Consider the following 24176-nt stretch of genomic DNA (forward strand, 5'->3'; position numbering starts at 1 on the left):
GTTTAAACTTCAGCCAAATCTTATAAAGCTTGCCACAGAACAAATATCTTACTTTTCTATACATTTACATTAGATTACTTCATTTAGCAGACGCTTTTGTCCACAGTGACTTCCAAGAGAGAGCTTTACAAAGTGCATAGGTCACTGATAATAACAAGATAGCCCCAAAGCATTGCGGGTAGCCAAAAACAAGAAGTACACATTGTGAACAACCAAAAGAAGAAACCATAAGAGCATGTATTTAGGCAAGTTACAATTAAACAACATGAATCTCTAAGTGCAAGTGTACCTGTAGGAAAGCAATAAAAATAGGATTAACTAAAATAGAATACAACAGTTTAAATCAGCTACCACTAACCAACAAGAGCAACAGTCTAAGCAAGAGTCATTGTGATCCTTGAGGAAAGTAGCATTGGGTTCAGCAAACCATTCCTAAGTACTGTTGTACTCCCGGAACAAGTGCGTCTTGAGCCTTCTCTTGAAGGTGGAGAGACAGTCTGTGTCTCTGATGGAGGTGGGGAGTTGATTCCACCACTGGGGGGCCAAGCAGGAGAAGAGCTTGTGTTGGGACCGGGCGGTCTTGAGTGGTGGGACCACCAGGCGGTTGTCTGAAGAAGACCGTAGGTGGCGGGTGGGGGTGTAAGGCTGCAGGGGAGACTTGATGTAGTCGGGTGGAGTCCCGTTCACTGCTCGGAAGGTCAGTACCAGGTTCTTGAATCTGATGCGGGCCGTTATGGGTAGCCAGGGGAGGGAGATGAGGAGCGGGGTACGTGGGAGCGTCTGGGTAGATTGTAGACCAGGCGGGCCGCTGCGTTCTCTGAAGAGGGCAGGTTGCGCATGCTGGGAGACTGGCGAGCAGCGAGTTGCAGTAGTCCAACTTAGAGAGGACAAGTGCTTAGACAAGCAGCTGGGTTGAGTGCTCAGACAGGTATCTCCTGATCTTCTGGATGTTGTAGAGGGTGAATCTACATGACCGGGAGACTGCAGCAGTGTGGGCCGTGAGGGAGAGCTCGTCATCCCTGAGGTTCCTGGCCAAGGATGAAGGGGTCGTAGCCGAACCCAGGGTGATTGAGAGATCGTGGGAGATGGAGGGTTTGGCCGGGATGATGAGTTCTGTTTTGGCGAGGTTCAGCTGGAGGTGGTGCTTGGTCATCTAGGCGGAGATGTCTGTGAGGCAGGCCTCGATCCTAGCTGAGACCCCCGGATCAGTCGGGGGGGAATGACAGGTTCAGCTGCGTGTCATCAGCGTAAGACCCTTCTGCACTGGACACCCCCTACCTGTCTCACCTGCTGCATCCTCTTCCTGTCACGCACAACACCCGGTCCTCCCTCCATATCCTGTCAAAAATCCCCAAACTTAAATCCACCCTCGGTCTTGCATCATTTCAGTCCATTGCCGCCTCTGACTGGAATGCTCTGCAAAAACACCTCAAACTGTACAAATTCATTTCCATTCCTGCCTTTAAAGAAACTGATGAAGAATTATCAACACACAGTTGTAATTATGAAGATGGAGAAATGATCATGGTTTTGGATTATGATTGATATAGAACCACTTAAACACCTTTTTTACTTTTATATGCCATTTTATTGAAAACTAGATGCAAAGTTGTTGATTGATTAGAATTGCCACTAAAACATAAAACATAAAGGCCAAATGTGGAAGTCCAGATTAATAGAGGTTGAGTGCAAGAGAGAGAAGTATGTGTGTAGGCTTCTCCCCTGAAGGACTACAAAGTCGAGATATTGAGAACTCCAAGCGCCAGACATCAGGGGACAGATTTAGAATCAGAAAGGGATTTATTTGCCATTAAAATTTGCACAGATAAGGAATTTGCTTTGGCAGGAAGGTGCATACAATAAACATATAGGAATCTTAAATTTAGATAAATGGTCTAACTATATTAAGGATACATAAATTAGCAATACTAAGTGGAATACAATTAAAATAAAATATACAATAAAATATAAGTTGCCATAAGATAAAATTAAATATAAGTTGCCAATTTACAGTATAAAATACAATATAAAATACAAATATTACACAAATTGTGAAGTAGTGCAAATGCAATTGTTAAAGGTTTACAGCTAATAAAAAATGTTTCCAGATCAGGAGAACAATGCTGCAGAATCACTGTCACATCTTCACACCAGCCACTGTTAATAAAAAAACAAATACCACCGCCTTTCGTTTTGCCAGAAAGCAGGGAGTCACGATCCGCTCTCAGAAGTTTGAAACCTGCTAGCTGTAGTGCAGAGTCTGGGATCATTTCACTCAGCCATGTTTCCGTAAAGCACAAAACGGATGATGAACGAAAGTCTCTGTTTTTCCACACCAGTATCTTACGTTTGTCCAGTTTGTTGCTCAGCGAACGAACGTTGGAGAGAAATATCCCCGGTAACGCTGTGCGCACTCCGTGCCGACGACATTGCACCAAAGCACCGGCCCGTTTACCTCTCCTGCGATTCTTCGCTGCTAGGACAAAGCCGAGGGTGGCTTTGACTATAATTCCCACTAAATCTGCCGCTGGAAGCAGAAAAGTGGGAAATAAATCCACAGGAGTTGTAGTCCTGATATTAAGAAGTGCTTCTCTTGTTAGATAACCCCGGAAATCTTGGCAGAACACTGAATTAACAGACAAAACAGAGCACACCTAGCTACCGCGGCTGCCATCGTCGGCGCCATCAATGCTAGTATTCTTAAGGATCACAATGACTCTTGCTTAGAGACTTGTTGCTCTTGTTGGTTAGTGGCAACTGATTTATGTCCTTAAACTCAGTATCCCTGTGCAGCTGAGTCACAAGGCTTCACGAGGGCCCTGTAAGGGGAAGATAGAGGAAATGTACTGGCAATGTAAATTCTGTGACAGTGTAAATGTAAATTATGTGACCAAAAAAGTTTCCAAAATAATATGTTGTAAAGACGTTTGTACAGCCGATGTATATTTGCATTCTTTTTAGTGTCCAAAATAATATGTTGAAGGGTTAGGGTTGCCTTTGCTCACTGATGGAGCTAACAAATGGATAACAGCACTGGAAGAGAGCATAGCAGGGGTGACCCTGGCTCTGGGAGACATAAAGGCCCTGCTGATGCACACGGCCGGAAAACAAATAACAGAAGAAGTTTTCCATAGTGCACATTTGTTAAGGGTGGTGACCGGAAATCAAGTGAACGGCGTAGGGTTTGGAGGCCACCTCAACCTAATATGCGCTGAGCTAAGAAAGCACTACCCAGAGAAGATGGATCCCTCCAAGCTAGATGGGGAAGTGCTGAAAGGCGAAACTACATTTCTGCATACCTTTCAACGTAGATGGTGAGATGAGACAGGGGTGCCTGGAACACAAACAACACCACACAGAGACTGTTCATGGTCATGGTAAAAAAAAGGCCATGCCACAAAACGTACAGAAGTGTCTGGACGGTGTGTCGGGGGGCCTGATGAAAATGGATTGGCCATTGTTCTCAGAACACATAGTCCATCATGTTGATAACTGCAGAAAAGAAAAACGAGAAGCAGAAGAACAAAATAAACAACTTATCAACAAGCTAACGTAACTACAACTGGGAGAGTTGTGTAAGCAAAAGAAAGCCAAAGCCAAAACACAAGCTCCAGTTATAACAGCACAGGCCCAGGACCCGACATTCCAGGCCCCAGTGATGTTCCAGCCACCACCCCAATCTCATGCTCCACCTTAGCGAGGTAACTTCAGGTTAAACCCAGGGTTTTCTGTACTACGACAGTGGATCACTTGTTACCGGGGTAGATCGCCATGGTAACACATGCTGAACGGCTAACCTGGTCGGGAGCAGGTTAAGTTGGAGATCAGAGATCAACCGGTATAAAAACCCCGCCCATTAACTCATTCTTGATAATGTCGTCACCGTTTATCGAAGATCCTGTGGAGCTTGGTGCGCAGATAGAGGTGCGCTCAAAAGAAACAAAACATTTAGAGACTGACAAAACCCTTTCACATTCCCTCATGAGTATCTTTCTGAGAGATATAGGTTCTAAGCAGAAGGAATTACGTATATTGCCAGCTTCTTGAGCCGTACGTTGCCAATGCGACACATTGAAGCTGTGCACTCACAGTCCCACAGACTGTATGCATAGCGTTTCGTTATGGGTACTTTTATAGTGTGGGTGATGCAGAGAACTTGAGCAAGAACTCGGTCTGCCGTGCAATTTGCAACAGATTTTCTTTAATGGCTGTTGCCACCATATTCTGATTAATGTAGTGATGAAAAAGAGATTTCCAAAGTGCCCTTTGTAAAAACGTTGGACTCTAATATGTTGACAAAATGAAACAAGGTTTTTCACTCAATGTTCTGATTTCCATTCTGGAAATATATGCAAATTATATCATATTTTACAACTTGATCATTTGCTCATTTAAACATACATTTACAGGAAACTAGTAATGAAAACAATATTTGACCTAGCCTACTATTAGTTATCAACTGGGGAGGTTTCATGTTGATATATTATCCGTATTTACTGGGGTGTCTCCCCTTAACCCATTCTGTTGTCCTTGGGTTGCTTTGAGACATTTTCTGACAATTTCCATATCAGAAATTAGTTTTATTCCCCAACCAAAACCTCTCAAACTAAAAAGAACAATGGGTATCTATACAAAGCTCTTCACAAGTGATACATAAATGATCATTTCACTACTTTCATTGAATTTTGATGTTTCATTCACTTTTATAGCATTTTTCAAAAAATAATAAATAGGACATTGAAAGAGATAAGTGGTGAAAACCCCCAGAAAAGATTCAGAAGGCACAACAAGAAAGCCACAAAAACATATTAAAAAGACCACAACCTAGAACAAAGTTTAACAAATACATCCTCATGTGTTCTCCCTTCCCTAGGAACACAGAAAAATATGTCAGTGTAACTAAGTTTAGTGTCATTCATTCAGTCAATTACTATCTCTTCACATATTCCAGTTTTTCTGTCTCCAGCCTTGTTTTTTTATTAAAAGCCTCTTAATCGAGCTCCAGGTTTTTTGTATACAGGGCCCCTCATATTGTCTGCTCCAACCTGAAACAAAAGAACATTGTCCCTTTCCAAGGCACACTTGGTAAAAGTTGAAGGTGTCCATTTGACTATTACAAGGTTCATTGCTTATATGTGTCTTTGTCTTGGAGGCCCTAGGCTCAGGGGGAGGAAGACGTTCCTATTCCTGCTTAGTTTAAAACCATAGCAATTTAATCAATTGAGTCATATTTGAAATGAGCACTTTAAGGACTTGTGTCTTATGTTGAGACCACCACCATTAGTAAGTCATCACAGACACTTCAATCACAGCCACATGCTCACACATTCTCAACATCTGTGTTGCAAGTGGTAAATACAACTCAAAAGTGTAACCCCAAAATGAGCAGGTAGACACAGTTTCCTGATCATCAAGGACGTCCACTTGAGAAAGTAAATGGTATATTGGATCAATATTCACCAACCACATATGGCATACATACTGGCGTATGACTATGACTATTAGTTTCACTGTTAGCTCTGTATGGCACAGTGGGACGACAATCACTGCAGAGAACAGTAATACATTTCACTCCTATAATATTCATAAATAATTGTTGAATGAACATGGTCACATTATTTGATTATTTGAAACATACATATGCCTGGGCTTCCAACTTGCTGCCCCCAGGGTCTGAGGAAATGCCCCCTTCCACTCCTTCTATCATGCGGTGACCCTGATAGATATCCTAAAAAAGGGACTAGTTCAGGCAATTCAGCCATGTACTTGTTGGCCTTAAAATATGTACAAGTATTGGCTTACTGTTTTGAATTATGGTTTTATTTTTTATTTGCTCCCACAATCGTTTAGCACTGCAGGGTTGCCACAAAAATAATACAGCAACAAAAGTTTAACGTTGTGGAATGCACACGTGTAATTATGATCACATCTTCAATAAGTCATGTAGCTTACGCATTTACAGCGTCTGCTATTTTCTGCCAGATTGGCAGCAGCGACTTTGTTGAATTTTGCCTATATTATATGTCTGTATTCCTGATATGCTTGTATTACAATATTTCACGCATGAGGAGTAGACAAAGTTAGAAAGATTATTGTCTGCTCCTCCTGCATTAAATATGCGGCTCTTGTTTAGTCCATGTTTGCAATTGGACATACGGTGCAAACACCGCCCCTTTATGTGAACGCGCACGTCTCTAGATTGGAAAGATCTGGGTTGAGTTAGAGAATTGATAACCGCCGTCGTAGTACTGCTTATCGTGATTGCGATTGTTAGGCTTCGCATAGCCGGGTAACTGAAAGTAATCCAGAGCATGTTGATCTTGATTCGTAGTACAGGCCCCTGGACCAGTGCAGGCAACACCAATATTCCAGCCACCACCCTGCTGCCAATCCATGTACACATTGGTTCCTCATATGGCTATCATCAACACTGGAAGGGGAGGGGTGAACCCACGCAACATGGTGGCAAACCCAGAGGAGGAGGACGTGGCCCACCTCCACCGTGGGACGGACAAATGCAGTCCAACCCCAGCCCAACCGATAAGCAGCAGGGAAGGGAATGCTGGGGATGTGGACAAGAAGGACATCTCAGAAGGGACTGTCCAACAAATCCATATGTGGCACCAACCACAAACTGGCAACTGTGCCCAGAGAAACCTGAGGGGAAAATGTTTTGCCAGTTCTCACTACAACTACGAGAAGAACCCACCATATCAGTTACAGTGGAAGGCCGAGAACATGCCTTTATGGTGGACACGGGAGCGACGTACTCATCCATTGGCAAAAATGGCTTCAACCTCCCCCTCTCAAGTTCATTCATCCGAACAGTTGGCTTTTCTGGGAAAACACAAGTAATACCACTTACGGAGCCACTCACAATGCAAATCGAAGGTAAAACCATTGTGGCACCTCTACTGTTCTCAGCACACACTCCAATCTACTGGGAAGAGACATTCTTTGTATATTAAAAGCCAATATCAAATGTACCCAAAGTGGCTTACGGATGGAGTTCCAAGAAATTCCCACAGCAAAACAGATAATGCCAGTAATGGAAGAGAATACACTACAGCATGTTTTAAGTTCACTGACGAATGCAACGGCAGACGACAATCATTGCCAGACGCCACCGCTGGCGTACTGGCAACAGTTGGTCCCATACGAATCTTCACTAACCCAATTATGGGAAGAGTGGGAGCCGTGGGTTCAAGCGCTAATAGGGAAACCAAAATCGCAACTCATGCCGCTCCACTGTACTCTTTTGTACAACGAACATCAAAGCCACATGGACTATGCTGACTGTTGGATAGATGATCAATAAAAAACTGTACTCTATCATCAGCCAGGATATCTTTGTAGGCCCCGAGGGAGCTGCTGCAGCTATAACACCCCCATCAGAATTACAGGCATGGTATTAAGTCCAGGACTCTGTCCCCCACATAACACTGATGACAACAAAAGGACATAGAACTAGAGAGCTAGGACCAATGGTTAAGGCAGCTTTACAGATATTAGAATGGAGGCCCACAAATATAAGGAACATACACATCCCCTGACACACGCTATTATTGAATTTCAGCAAAAAAATTACAACGTAGGGATAGCAGAAACAGTGATACTTAATATGCAAACACCAACCAAACAATGGTTACTCTCAGAGCATGAAGATCTGTTAAGACAGGTGCCCCCAACATTATGGTCAAAACACAAGACAGACGGAGATGACATAAAATCAGCAAAACCCATACACATAGACGTGAAGGAGGGAGCAAGATTACCATTTCAAGTTCAAGTCTTTTATTTGTCAAGTACACAGAACAACAAGGTTGTTCTGGGGACAGCAATTCTTAAGACAAGACAACGCAAGCGCCTGGCACAACATAACATATAAGTACACAGAACATCATTTACATCTATGCTGAGCTTAAATAAGTGAAACTTCCTAAATATACAGATAGCAATAAATAATCGACTATACTAACCCTAATACTAAACCTCCTAATATAACAATAATAATACACTATACTAACCCTAAATGCACATAAAACCTATTACAATCCTATAACCTATTCTAACCTGGGTGGAGTACAGTACAATAGTGCAGATACTGCAAAATTGCAGATCAGTGACTGTCAATGACCATACAGGAGCCTGATGGCAAAGTACAGTGAGGTACAGTAGTGCGATGTTACTGATAGTGCAACCAGTAGCTGAAAGTGACCGTGTTTAAGTGAATAGTTTGCAGTGAATCAATGTCCATATCAGTGTCCATTTAGAAGCCTGATGGCCCTTGGGTAGAAACTGTTGTCCAGTGTGCACAACCGGATGCTGCGGTAACGTCTGCCAGAAGGCAACGGGGTAAAGAGACTGAAGGATGGGTGGTAACAGTCTCTTAGAATCCTGCCAGCTTTCCTGAGGCAACGTGTGTGGTAGGTGTCTTGTAGGGCTGGGAGCTTCCTGCCGATGATGAACTCAGCAAAACGGACCACACTTCGTAGGGCCTTGCGGTCCCCGTCTGTGCAGCTCCCATACCACACTTTAATGCAACCAGTCTAAATGCTCTCTATAGTGCATCTGTAAAAGTTAGTGTGGATGACTGAGTCCATACCAAACTTCTTCAGTCTCCTCAGGAAATAGAGGCGTTTACTGGCTGCTTTGACCTCACCTGTCCGTGTGAACAGACCAAGTGAGGTCGTTGCTGATCCCGAGGAACTTGAAGCAGCTGACCTTCTCCACTTCGGATCCATTGATGAGTAGTGGTGCATGCTCCTCCTCCTGCCGCCTCCTATAGTCCACAATAATCTCCTTGGTCTTGCTGATGTTGAGAGAGAGGTTATTGTCCTGACAACATGATGTCAGGGTGTCAACCTCCTCTCTGTAGGCTGACTCGTCACTGACAGAGATGAGGCCCTCAATGGTTGTGTCGTCAGCAAACTTAATAAGGAGGTTGGAGCTGTGCGTTGCCGCACAGTTGTGAGTGAACAAGGAGAACAGGAGAGGGCTGAGCACACAGCCCTGGGGGGTGCCTGTGTTGGTGATCAGTAAGGATGAGGCGCGGTCACCGATTCTCACCACCTGTGGCCTCCCCGTCAGGAAGTGGAAGATCCACTTGCAGAGGGAGATGCTTAGTCCCAGGTCCAAGCTTGGAGACCAGTCTGGAGGGGATAGTGGTGTTGAATGCAATGAACAGCATCCTCACATAAGTATTCCCCTTGTCCAGGTGGGAGAGAGCGGTGTGCATAGTCAGGGTGATGGCATCATATGTAGACCTGTTGGACCGGTACGCAAACTGCATAGGGTCCAGGGTGGGGGGCAGCGAGGAGCAGATTAATGATTTGACTAAGTCTGTAATGGCTTTAAGTCCACTCCACATGCGCCTGGGGTCAGAGCCATGGTAGCTGGACTCCACCTTGGTCCTGTAAGCCCTTTTTGCTGCTTTGATGGTCTTCAGAAGGTTGTATCTGGCCTTCCTGTACTCATCAGGGTCCCCAGAGTTAAAGGCGACAGCGAGGGCTCTTAGCTTGGCCCGGACCGCGGCATCAACCCAGGGCTTCTGATTTGGGAAAGACCGGACAACCTTCTTGGGGACAACGTCATCAATGCAGTGTTGGATGTAGCTGGAAACAGTGTCCGTGTATTCGTTAATGTCCCCATCTGCTGCCTCCTTGAACATCAGCCAGTCAGTGGTGTTGATGAAGAAAGATTTATCAATCTGCAGATTGGGAGAGAAAACCAGACCTCTGACAATAAATGACAACACAACACCAGGCTTAGGTCTCAATCAAGTCTCTCTCCGCTCTGAAGGACAGAGGACCATCTTTTATAAGGCACAAGAATGTAAACATAGATAGTGACAGTCAGGCAGAAATAACGTTACAACAGTCTCAGAGAAAGAGATTCACAGCTCCCAACACATAGTTGGAGCTCTCCTTGTAGTCATGACAAGGACCATTTAGCCAGTACTTTCTCCTGATCTCAAACATCTATTAACCCTGACACATAGACACAATCTACTCTTATTAATAGCAAGCTTACATGAGAACATACTAACTAGTATCCAACTAGTTCTCTTGATTAGTGAATAATGTAAGCACACAGGAAATCTAAATTTCTTCCACAGTGTCAAAGCAGTCCATAAGTGAACTGACCTCTCAACCCGTCTGACCTGTTTAAGCTTTTGTTCATATGCGGGAAGGAGAACAATGGAGGTGTGATCAGCCTTCCCAAGAGCAGGGTGAGGGAGGGGTTTGTAACTGCCCTTGAATGCTGCATAACAATGGTCAAGGATCTGGTCTCCACGTGTGAAGAAGTCAATGTGCTGATATTACTTGGGCAGGACTTCATGTTGGCTCTGTTGAAATCACCAACAACAATGAAGGCTGCCTGTGGGTCACATTTTCAGACCATTGATAATCCCATACAGTTCATCCAAAGCAGCGGCCTTGTCTGCCTGGGGGGGATGTAGACTGCACTCATGACGACCGCAGTGAATTCCCGAGGCAGATAGAAGGGTCTGACTTTTATAGTTAGCAGCTCAAGGAGAGCAGTGAGATGCTAGTACTGCTACATCCGTAGCCCAGAGAGAGTTAACCATAACACAGACACCTCCACAGACCCTGCACTTCCTTGAATCAGCTGTTCTGTCCTGGCGGTATATGGTGAATCCCAACGGTGTAACCGCCGTGTCGGAGATCTACGGAGACAGCCAGGTCTCAACGAACGCCAGTACACAGCAGTTCCTGATGTCCTGTTGGAATTTGACAGGAGCATTAAGTTCATTCATTTTGTTGTCGATGGACTGAACGTTAGCAAGTAAGATAGTTGGAAAAGCAGGTTTGAAGCACCGTTTCCGAGTTTGAACAAGAACTCCAGCACGCCGGCCTCGTTTCTTCTTCCTCCGTCTTGCAAGTAAACAGAGCGGCGGAACAACAAAGGGCCAGCTGCAGTCCGAGCTTGCACTCCGAAAAGTGTAATTAAAGTTTGTAAAAGAATCCTTGCCAAGTGACAACTTAATGTCCAGAAGTGTCTGCCGGTCGTACTGAATAAATGACAATATAACATTGACAAAACAAGTAACGAACACTAACATGACAAACAAAAAGCTAGGTTTTTGTTTTTCGCACCGGATATTCCAAAAAAACAGAGACAATATCCACTCCGCCAACACACCATAGGCGGGATTAGACCCACCATTACGGGCCTAGTGACGGCAGGAGTTTTTAAAGAAAAACCATTTCACTATCCTCACTGAACCCTGTAAATGCTTTCTCACCTTTTAACCCCAGTATCTTGTCGTCTACTCATCCCCATGGTTTGTCTTCTGTCTGTTGCCAACTGCTTAGTTTTGTCCTCCTGTTGTACTTGTGTTGCCTGCTTTGTTTTCTCCTGCCTGTATCCTTTGTTCATACCTGCCAGTTTCAGTCTTTGTCTTTATTGTGGTTGTTGTAAATAATGTGTCTTGCTTTGTGCTTTTAAAATTGTTATCCCCCCGACTTCCTATGTTATTAATGCCCTGCTTTGTTTAACCTGCTTGTTTTTTGTTGCGTTGCGTTTTTTTTTCTGCATGTCTGTACTGCTGTCGTTGTGTGCCGTTGTACTTTTTAACCAGATTTTTTTTCCTTAGCCCCTTCAAAAAGCTTGTGCTTTTTTCAGACCATCAGTGTAAATAAGAATTTGTTCTTAATGATCTTGCCTGGGTAAATAAAGGTTAATTAATACGATATATATATATATATATATATATATATATATTTCCCGAGGAGCATACCCCGGACACCCGAGGGGATTTGGATCTTTGTCACCTTTTTCATCCCTGATGAGTTTGCACCCCTGTATATTACTACTAAGTATTATAGCTAGCACAGAGGTGCAACTAGAATTTCCATAGGAGAAAAAAGTTAATGGCCATTCTTGATGAAATATGAGTATGTACATGTCCAATGCTGGACCTTTAAAGAAAATGGGGTAAGTATACTTTAAATCTATAAGTGTATCATGTCACTAATTCTTACAAGTTGGTCATGACATCTGTTTTTGGAATTAAGTTAATTAGTTTGAAATTCAACATGCTAATACTATGTACATAAACTACATTCCACTTTCATTTCTGTACAAATTATCATACCACCGTCACACCGCCTAGCACTGTGTCCCGGGTAAATGATGGTAAAGTGATGAAAGACACTAACATGAATGAGTAACAATAATCGTATGAGCCATGGCAACCCTAAAGGCTATGTTTTGAAGCAAAAGCATGACTTAAAACTTTTGCATCACCAGGTGCCATACCCCTAGGTGTCAACTCTGGTCTGGTTAACAATAATGTTTTCAGAAAACTGCTGGCAGCCAGGCAAGTGCAAATATAAGACACTCAAAAAAATACTCAAAGCTTTTCAATAGCATTGCCAACTCATTGTAAGGCATACCTAAGTTGTTCTGATCGTGGCGGGGGGATACATATGTCAAAAACAACAAATGTTGTCATACTAATACTTTGTATACAACCATTTTAGGTAACATTTGTTATTAACATCAATGTTACAGCTAATCTAGAAGAACCACAGTGTATGCCAATCATGCAAACTTGTTTTACTTGTCTTTGATGAGACACATTAGAGGTTATGCTCCAGAACAGTGTTTCCCAAACTTTTTTTCTGGGGACCCATATTTTAAAAGTCACAAGCCTTCGGGACCCAAGCCAATAGAGATTATTTGTAAATCACAAAATAAAGGTGGATTTGACCATTATTGCACAATAATGAGGATATTTTACAACATTATTTTATTGTTATTTCAGAACTTGTACGCCTACTGCCATTGTTAATAAGCTATCTCAGACTGAGTGATCACTTCTCTCTGAACAATTGAACCAGCAATGTTTAAAGAAGGTATCCAATAAGTGCCTAATTGGACATACAGCTATAAAAAAACATATAGCCCATGTATTCTTATTTTCAACATTCAATTGAACCAGCAATATTGGAACAAAATATGAAATAATTACAAAAAGATTACAAATTATACAAAACATGTTGTATCCTTTTCAATATTGCTAATGGGATAGCTGGGCCTGTCTGCGTTTTTGTAGTGCATGTCAGTCCATGGTGCAGGAGGAGAGCGCAACACGAATATCAGGCGCAGCATTCAGTCAGTTTCTGTGCTCGTCATGCACTCATTTTTGTGAGCACAGAAAATCCCAATTAGCACATGTACGTGGTAGTGAAAGGAATAAGCATATAATTAGAAATAGTGGCTCTACTGAGGACAGGATATTCTGACGAAATGCTTATCCAGAATGATAAGGTCACAGATCCATAGCGTCAGTGCGACCGCAGCTGGGCTGTAACAACTCGGTTTCTTCTGTAGGACTAAGCGTCAACTCAAGTTAAGCCTGAGGACTCTCAAATTCGAAGGGATTTTGCATCCACCTTTCATCATTCAGAAGGGCATACTTCTCTGTTGGAAAATAGCGATCAAAGTTCACAATAAGCGCAACGAGAAGAGTTTTATTACGCGCAGACGGCTGCTAGTCTTTCAAATAGGGGAAGTTCATTTTCATAAATCATATATATTTTACATTGTTTTTCTAGTTCACTGGCCCTTAGGACACTAGCCGAGCCTACTGTATGTATAGTAGGTCTATGTATGAATGAATGAAGGAACGAAGGAACGATCAACAAAACAATATTAAACTCGAAGAAAATGTGGGAGTAAGGTTCAACTGAAACAAGGCATGTGGTGTATAATTGTATGAAATGTATGATGAAAACTCGCTAGCAACATCGCCAAGCAAATACCAAGAGATAGGTTGCAGCAGCTCTTTCGACTCAGTGCCGCCGCTAGCCATTTTGGTGCCCTACGCATAATTCCTTTATGATGCCCCCCCCCCACCACCACAGCTGCCCTGTCAATGCATCCACATTCTGTGTTTGATATGATGCTGGTTACGGAGTTAATGCGAGCGCGCAATGCGAGCGAAATTTTGGGGCCTTTAGTTGAGTGCATGATGTATTTTTGTCTCTTAATTTTTCAGCCCCACCCTTACGTTTCTTGGCATGGTTTTCCAAATTAATTATAAACATTTAAAACTGAAAGCATGCAGCCAAGGAGCTCTCCACCTTTATTACTCATTTAAAAACTATTTGATCAATCGAATATAAAAGCATCATAGAATGTACAGTAAAGTAACATCTAGCTGGCGTCAGTTATTTCAAATGCATAGATATTGTTTAACAGTAAAATCTAAATTTAGTTTGCACCTAACATATTTGAGTGTGCTAAAATTAGCAATAACGTCAGCTAGTTCGAGGTGTATGCATAGGCTAACTATAAGTTAGCAGCATATTTCCCGTATTTAACAATAATTAAACATGGACTTACCTGAAATTGATGCACGGGCATCATCTTGCAGTTTATTTCTTTTTTTGCCCCTGACTCCTGTTGTCTTTTTGAGGCCAGCTTCGTTTACCAAGCCTACTGTAAAAGTTTGTCATGCCACTGAGATAGAAAAGTGCACCCACGGCGAGCTTGGAAAGTTGAGTGTGTATTTGTTTTTTTTGTGGGGTGGGGGTGGGCACCATCGTAAGGTTTTTTGAGCAATTAAATATATCTCTGGTTTTGCCTGTTTTGTGATAAACATGCCTAAAAGGTGCGTAATATTTATATAGGCCTACTGAAATAATATCGGCATTATAATTATAATAACTATGATGATTTTTCAGTTGGTAAATTTTTGGTGCCCCCTCAGGACTTGGTGCATAGTGCGCGTTATGGGAGCGACGGCACTGTTTCGACTACACTTACAGATTCCGCGATGGGACTGAGCTTGAATAGCTTCGGTGACTTTTTATAGTACAAAATTATTGTCAATCAAAAGGAGATGTCTCTCAACAGACCCTCCAATCATCACGCGGAAGTCCTGCATCCAGGCCAGCCCACTCCTCCATTCACCCCCACCTGAGCGTCCATGGGCGGGACATAATCGCAGCATTTATCCAATGACCGTATAGTTTTGAAGCACTGAAAAAAACTGTTCAAAGCAGCCCCATTGAAGTCCATAGAAGCTGAGCTTCAACAGGGAAATGCACTGTGGCGCTACGGGAATGTATGAGAAGGAAATCAGTCAGTCGACCTGCTAATATATGTAGCTGATTCTGAATGAACTCGTATTCGATATGAACATGTTCTAACGCATTTAAAATGTTGACACAATAGTAAATATTTGACCATTAATTAGTTTAAGAAATTGCCACTGGCAGAGATTCAGATCGTGACAAGGCGACCCCAAAAAAATCTCTTACGACCCACCCGAGGGTCGCGACCCAGTCTTTGGGAAACAGTGCTCCAGAAGATGGAGACATTGGAGAACCAGCGAGAGGCTCTCTTATTCAGGCGACTACAGGCAGACACACTGAAGAGGTGCCAGTGATGGACCTACAGGTTGCCCAAACATAGGCTGAACTCCAAGACCTTGAGGAGCACCTTAAGGTGCTGGAGTTCAGAAAGAGAGTGGTAGGTGTTTGGAGATGCCATGAACTATGGCTTACATGCAGCGTTCAACATTCAAATTGGTGCTGTGATGAAGTGGCACACCGGACTGGGAGAGAAGGCTGTGGAGCTTCACATGTTCAAGCACATCCCAGAAGCCCATTGGAAACAAGCCAGGTGAATAAATCATGATTGCACCTTGCATATCCAACTTGTCATATGGCTATTTGACAAACTAGAATCACATAATATTTTTTTGAAGATGTATGTTATTTTAGATGTGATTTTTTATGACTTACATAGCCCCCTTTCACATGTGCAATTATGTTGATAGGACACTAACTTATTTTGTGCTTCATTGTCAGGGCCAACAGACAGGACCTGTAACGGATCGGTTCAGTTTTGAACTTTGTTTGTTTGGCACTTTATATGGAATATGTATGTATTATGGCCATTTTAGAGTTTTTATTTACTTTAGATATTAGTGAGACTTTGTACATTTACATTGTCATTCAGCAGACGCTCTTATCCAGAGCGACTTACATAAAGTACAGGGACATTCCACCGAGGCAAGTAGGGTGAAGTGCCAAATGACACAACGTCATTTGGCAACCTTCCGGCAACCTTCCGAACCGGCAACCTTCTGATTAATAGCCCGATTCCCTAATCGCTCAGCCATCTGACTCCCCTTTAGTATGGGTAGACTACATATTTAAGTTAAGATTACTATATGTTGAATGTATACACCTTCCTGCCAAAGTAAATTCCTTGTCTGTGAAAACTTTTATGGCGATTAAAACACTTTCTGATTCTGAAATGCTGCCTCATTTAGGATTAGCTTGAGTTAGGATACACATCACACAAACATAGTCCTCTTAAAGTTGGCTACCTTGTAGCCCAAGGATTCCCAAAGTGTGGTGCGCGAGCTGCCTCAAGGGGGTGCACGAGAGGAAAAATGTAAATGGTGGTCTAATGGTGTAAGAATTAATATTAATTATTATATGGCAACGACAGTACGAGTGTTCTGATTGGCTAATGGGTAGACATGCCAACCGTGTATTGCCCTGCTCATCAGTCTAAAACAGATCCGTATTGCCCTCTGACGTCATCGATAGACATCAACAGCCATGAGGAAATTCAGAAGCAGCGAAAATGTGTTATTGAAAGTGATGATGAAGACTAGAAACTATAGTTTGAATCACTTGTGTTGTTACTTTATTATTAAAGCCATTTTAGCTGAGCCGTGTTGTCCGTTTTCTATTAATTATTGTAACTTGAAGTTAGCATGTAATTGGTTGCTACGCAATGTTGGGAGAAGACTTGAGAGCTGAACAAAACTACATGTTTTGTATTAACAATTACCATTTATTTTCATAAATATGAAAGGAGCAAAAATTGCCATACAATAAACAATTTACTTACCTCGACCGTTCGGCCATGCCGGGAAATATCAAACTTCGGCATATGTAACAAATGTATTGAAACTTTGATGCAGTGTTTCAGGGCGTTTACACCTGGGGGGTATTCGTCGTAGCTCGCTAAGCAGTCTAGCCAGCTAATTTTCAGGCTAAGATAAAACACGCCCCTCTTTGGTTCGTGGAAGTAAGTTTAGATAAATCACCATAGTAACATATCAATTAGGACTAACCTGCTCGAGAGCAGGCTAAAAGTGTAGCTGGATAAGCTTGCCACACCCCCGGAAAATAATTGGCAGCTCCCTTTTTGAGAGACCCAGCTGACCAAGGAGATATATGGTTCGATTACCTTTCCATACCAATAGAGTTCTTCGCGATCGCCAAAGATCCTTTATTTCACACGGATGAGTTCTTGTCTGAGCGATATCGATTCAGCCGACAAGGGCTCATTTATTTGCAAGACCTTCTCGGGCCGTACATTGCAAATATCACACGCCGCAGCAAGCTATGCATGAGCTTATTCTGCTGTATGTGAATATGTAACGCTATGTTTCAAGAAATGTCTCATCTGTTGTGCCTGTGCTTTTTATGTTTCACTGTGGGAGAGTGGGAAACGTCATATCGATTCCTTTTTATGTCTTGACGTGAAGAAATTGACAGCTACTTGAAACTTTTACTGTGCTTCAGATTCTTTTACTGTGCTTCAGATTCTATGCATAGCCTTGAGGTTTTTCGCGTCAGGTAGGCTACATTTTTATACAGTATAGGCGATGCAGAAAACATTGGCAAAGCCGCAGCATGCGTTGCTGTAAGAAAAGTGTAGGCTATTGGCGCTTAAACAGCTGAGGAATCAATTCATATTCCCTGGCCATGTCCCAGTCAATGAAATCAAAGAGGGATTTACACATAGGCCTACGTGCATATACACATATGATATCAGGTCAAATGGGCCATCAGGTAAAATGGGCCATTTAAGGTTTGGGGGTCCCAGCCCTGACAAGTAACAGGGGATTTGATTGCTTTATGGTTGCTATGGTGGGCGGGCCAATAATTCAAACAAGACTGCACCAGAAAGCTGCATGGTAAGTAGCCTGGCATACCAAATCTAACTTAACTATTATAAGGATGATAAATCATTTTTTTTTTTTTAAACATGCACATAGAAAAACTATGCATAATATCTGTCTTGATGGCATCAATCAGAAATAATGTTGTTAGTTTGGTATGTTAACATATTTTTTGCAAAAGTGATGTTTTTCTTGGTGGCCCAATTTACTTTAACCCACTGAGGTAAAATGAGCCATCATCTGTGTCCCTCACAAACACACATACACATGTGTTGGAGTGTGTGTGTGTGTGTGAGGGTGTGTTTTTGTGTCACACCATGACCCCCCCAACAGTAATAATGGTAGTAGATATTTTATGTATAGTGAGAATGGCGAACGAGAAGGAAGCGAGAGGAGAGAGGGAAAGGGAAAGGGAGAGAAAAGAGAGGAGGAGCAAGGACCAGAGAGGAAAGGATACAAAGATAAAACAGGGATGGAAAGGAAGGCCAAACAATTACAATCTGTGGAAAGAGGAGAGGATGAACGGGCCTTAGATGAATACATGGAGGGAGAGAAGAAAGGAACAACAGTGAGTGTGCACCTCTTATCAAGAGCATGGGGTGTGCCGCGATCCACACTGCAAAGACGCATCAGTGGAAAGGTGACTGGCAGTGAACATGTGTCAGGGCGGAAGCCCAACCTTCCACAGGAGGCAGAAAGGGAGCTTGCTGCCACCCTCAACACATTGGCGCATAGGGGGTTTCCCTTCACAAAATGTGATGTCCAGCAAGTGGCCTTTGATTTTGCAGCCAACAACAACATATCTGGTTTCTCCAAGACAGCAGGGAGGGCCGGATTTTACTGGTTTAAGAATTTTCTATAGCGCAACCCAGAGCTTGGGATGCGCAAGCCAGAGGTCCTGTCTGCAGCATGGGCTGCTGGACTCAACAAAGAGGTGGTTAGCCAGTGGTTTAACCAGTATGAGAGCCTTTTGGTCGAGCTGGGTATTGAGGGCACACCGTCACATATATATGGAACAGTGACGAGTCTGGGCTTCAGGGTCATTTTTTTTATTATGGCACATATGAAAATGTTGTTTAATGCAGTTTAAATGTTATGTGGCTGTATAAGCAACTGTGTTTAAAATTAAAATTGATGATAAATTATTATTTCCCTTTGCAGTTTCACTGGCCCATTTTACCTGAACAACTGGTCCATTTTACCTGAAACTGCTTGTGCAAAAAAAGTTGGCACAGCTGATGTTTCAAGAACTGTAGGGCCTAAATAATTGTATTACATCATTTCAACAAAAGATTATCAAAAAAAGTCATTAGTAATCATAAAAACACATGGAAAAGGCATGGTATTGTAGCCTATTATTGTCCCAAACGATTTAAGTGGCCCATTTTACCTGATATCACCCTAGTACATGCGCTTTCAGTAGGCCTACATATAAGACATAAACATAAGTGTCTATGAATTTGTCTCAATTAGATACTCTTTGGCCTTGTTTTTATACTTATTATAAGAGTTTATATCATTATTTTCGCAAGCAAGATCTCATTCGATGATTAATTTCCATTAAGCCTACTGCCAGCAGGCACATTTAAAGAAATGTGATCTGGTTGATCATTATAATAGTTTGCTCAGATGGCGAGAATATCACCGCTCTCTCTTTCTCTCGTCTTTTCCGCCATCATACCGTTACAAAATCACGGTTTTGGTGATTGACCTTTCCTGCCTTTTGAAGTAGGATGTGCTCGTGCACTTGCCCTGATAAGTTTAGCCTGATTGAAATTAACCACATGATTTGGATGCGGATCAGCCGTTGACGAACCGATATTTGCGGTTCTCAGTTAGCTCGCTAATGTTAACGGGCTAAAGGGACAATTGATTAACTTAGCTTCAACTCCTACGACGAACGGGCCCCTGTAGTTTGTTTGCTTTGTTCCGATTCAGGGATTAATATGATAAAATGTTGCAGTTGTCCCTTTGTTCGGTTTGTGTTTATACAGCAACATTTAAAACAGTGGACTATATCTTTTAAACAAACTCCACGAGCTAGCAAACTTTTCTCATTGGTCCGATTTTAATACGGCTATAAATAGACTTAATCAGAATGTTTGTAAACAAAGGTTGCCAAGACACTTCCAGGGTGGATAACTGTCATCCTGTCAACAGCAGTTAGTATGGTAGCATACCATAGTACTTCATAGTAGTTCATTTAAAAGATTAGATCGAAAAGATTAACGTAATGCCGAAATCTTGTTGTATTTGGGGTTGTTATGTCAAATGTACACAGGCATGTAAAGGATAAGGCTTTTTCCGTTTTGCCACGGTTAAATAGAAATAGACCCAACGGAACCTGTGGATAACGTGAGCACAGATCCAGCTATAGTAGCCTAGTCTACGTTTACCGGGCGGTCTCGCTGCATCTAATGGTACCAATGGACAGGCTGGCAACCAACCACTCATGACCAGATTTAAGGAAGACATTTCCTCATAGATCATTTATAAAAGTTTTTGTTGGGTTGCTGTTGGGTAGCATATCGTGCGAGCTTGCTAGCGTGAGAGTCAGAGTTAATATAACTAGAGTAAGCTACTTTTGTCTTCCAAGATGGCGTCCCCATTCATTTCTATGAAAAGTGCTCAGTGACGCAGTGAGACTGGACGCGGCCATCTTTCCACTTCCGTGTCTTCCGGTCTTGCTTTAAACAGTGGCTCTTTTTTTCCCTAGCTCCAAGACCTTGTGCACGCTTGCAACTAGCTGTACAAGTCATACTTTGCAACAACCAGTCGCGAGCATAGATTTATATGGTTACGAGCGTGTGAGCTAAGGCATTGTAGTTGCAGAATCTATGGGCAGAATGGGGTACAAGTCCGAATCAGACACATGATGCAAACTTAACGGGCAATATCTTCTGTCACTGTATAGTATTCCTTTCACTTGTTTTTTAGAATCCCAAGCTAGGGTAGGGCTAAGACTAAGGGGTATACACCCCTTAAAACCAAGTAAAATTGGGGGCTTACTTGAAACCTAGGGCTATGTGAATACTGCGCTACCGGCAACAATGGCGGCCAGATCATCCAGAGAGTCCGATAAATGTAATATTTTCGGCTTAAATAATTGATAACCAAAATTATGACAGTCTTGTTTTGTGTTATACTCAGTCCTAAACATATGTATTTGCCACCATTTTCCTAATTGAAACGCTTCTAAAAATCGCTAGTTTGGTACGCTAATATTACAGTGCTGAATTGCACAACAGTCCCGCATTTCTTTGACTAGAATGTCTTCAGTTTTAAGTAAACTCCATTAGCAGCGAATTTCGTTTAATATCAGAGCATAACACTACTTGCTTTGGAGTTATTGATACGTGCTAGATGACGTACCTGTAACCAAGTGGCGTCCCATTTCTTAGGGATATGTAGCCCTTACCCTTCAGTTTTGAGGGCCAAGGGCTAGGGGTAAAGTAAGGGCTTGGGGTAGTATTGGGATTTGGCCTAAATATAGGGCTATTCTAGATGGAACTCATCACATATGTTGCTTTTTTTCTTCGTGATGTGAGTATGATATCCAACGCATTTTATCGGATTAAATAAACTGTTAACATGAACAGCTCCGTTGTTGTTCTTGCCAGGCAACAGAAATCTTCCATAATGCAGACTTACCGTAGCTTACTGTCAACTTTATATTCAAACGAAATGCCACGAAATTCACACTGCCTTCAATTTCACATCAGTGTCGAAATGTGACCTGTGTTTTATATGTTCAACATAGAAAACCAAACGTCTATTAATGGATATAACGTGATCTAACAAGACGTGTTAATAATGTAATAAATAAAAGCTTGAGAAGTGTGTCTAAAATATACTTCATTGAACATTTGCCTTTGAAAGGGGCATATTCATACAACCATATAGGCTACAAGACGTTTCCATCAGTGAGTAAGTGGGGGTGAAACAGTCACTGAGGACCTTCATTGTCCCACAAAAGCAGTCTGGCTTGATGACACGATCAAAAAAAGAATAATAGGTGTGTTTAACAAAAGCTTCTGAAGGCAAGACTAATATTATTTAAATATATATCATTTCCTATTGTGGTTAACAGTTAAAGTATTAATCTTCGTCTTTGCTCCAGATAGACATGTCAACAATCTATGCTCGCGCTTAACATAATATATTTGCCATCATGTCATGAACGTTTTTACGAAAAATAAAATCTGTTTTAAAATAACAGGAATAAACTATATTAACATTTCATGTATGTGTGACAACGATTTGCTAAACTTGCTACAACAAGGCAGGCAACTCAAGCCATTTCTCCGTGCTCATTCAATATAGGTCTATGGCTCATTCAGCTCAATGTAAATCGGCTATCGGCCAACGTGAACTTTTGTGCTCGTGCCCTGTTAGTATCCGCGAGCACATTTGCAGGCAACTTTTATTGACGTAGGAAAATAAATTGGGTGCTAGTTTACCCATTTTGGATTGGTTTCAAACTTAGCAAAAATCTGGAAAAATTATTCTATGAAAAAGCTAGTATGAGCCAGGTTCGAGAATCGATCAAAAATTATTGGGGGAGATCGTTTTGTTAATGTTGACTGGAGTTAATAGAATAAAAAACGACCGGTAGAGTCGGGAACCTAACCGTAAATGCAATACCACCTACATCCACCGGGGCCTTTGCTTCAAGCCGAGGGGCGAGGGTCTGGTGAGACTATTAGTCCAGTTGACGTAAATAAACAAACCTCACAGTGGCGTGATCTGAGGGGTATTCGTTGTAGCTCGCTAAGCGGTTTAGCAAGCTAGTTTTCAGGCTAAGAAAAAAAAAACTCCCTTCTTTTTGGTTCGATAAATCACATTAATAACATATCAATTAGCACTAACCTGCTCCAGAGCAGGCTAACATACGTGTAGCTGGATAAATTTGCCACACCACCAATCTGCCAAATAATTGGCAGCTCCCTTTTTGAGAGACCCAGTTGACCAAAGAGATATGTTCTTGTTCGATTAGCTTTCCATACCAATAGAGTTCTTCGCGATAGCCAAAATCCATTATTTCATACAGATGAGTTCTTGTTTGAGCGATATCGATTCAGCCGACAAGGACTCATTTGTTTGCAAGACCTTCTTGGGCCGTACATTGCAAATAACACACGCTGCAGCAAGCTTTATGAGCTTATGCTGCTTTATGTGAATATGTAACGCTATGTTTTAAGAAATGTCTTGTCTTATCTGTTGTGCCTGTGGTTTTGATGTTTCACTGTGGGAGAGTGGGAAACGTCATATCGATTCCTTTTTACGTCTTGACGTGAAGAAATTGACAATGAAGCTATTTGAAACTTTTACTGTGCTTCAGATTCTATGCATAGGCTTGAGTTTTTTTGCGTCAGGTACATTTTTATACAGTATAGGCAATGCAGAAAACATTGGCAAAGCGGCAGCATGCGTTGCTGTAAGAAAAGTTTAAGCGATTGGCGCTTAACCAGCTGATGAATCAATTCATCATATTCCCTGGCCATGTCCCAGTCAATGAAATCAAAGAAACATTTACACATAGGCGTACATGCATACACATATATAGTACATGATATAGGCTAAGCGCTTTCTAGGCCTACATATATCCTCATAAGTGTCTATGAATTCGTATCAATTAGATACTCTTTGGCCTTGTTTTTATACTTCTTAGAGTTGATATCATTATTTTCGCAGGCAAGATCTCATTCGATGATTAATTTCCATTAAGCCTACTGCCAGCAGGGACATTTAAAGAAATGTGATCTGATTGGGGTAATAAGGCACTTAAGATGAGCCTATACATTTTAGGTCTTCAAAAATACGCATTTGGCTTATCGGCAACTTCTTGCCAAGCTGCCCGTCTTGCTCTGGCAGCGGTGGCAATATATGACTTAGCCATGATAATAATCTTATTGTCTTCGTATAGACTCATGGACTCAGGAATATCACGGTTTTGGTGATCAACCTTTCCTGCCTTTTGAAGTAGGACGTGCACTTGCCCTGATGAGTTTAGCCTGATTGAAATTAACCACATGATTTGGATGCGGATCAGCCGTTGACAAACTGATATTTGCGGTTCTAAATTAGCTCGCTAATGTTAACGGCTAAAGGGACAATTGATTAACTAATGCTGGGGACACACTACAGGATAATTTCGCGATTTCAAGAGTGACTTAACCTTTAGAGGAGTGAGTTCTAAATATTACCGACG

The 24176-nt window shown here is 42.1% G+C and overlaps 1 pseudogene; it reads right to left on the reverse strand.

Moving 5' to 3' along the window:
- Positions 1-432: 432 nt before the first annotated feature.
- LOC146254861 (uncharacterized) lies at positions 433-11190 on the reverse strand (annotated as a pseudogene).
- Between the last annotated feature and the right edge of the window lie 12986 nt (positions 11191-24176).

This window comes from Hypomesus nipponensis, chromosome 16 (assembly GCF_054491055.1).
Source record: "Hypomesus nipponensis isolate SF chromosome 16, ASM5449105v1, whole genome shotgun sequence".
Taxonomy (NCBI): Eukaryota; Metazoa; Chordata; class Actinopteri; order Osmeriformes; family Osmeridae; genus Hypomesus; species Hypomesus nipponensis.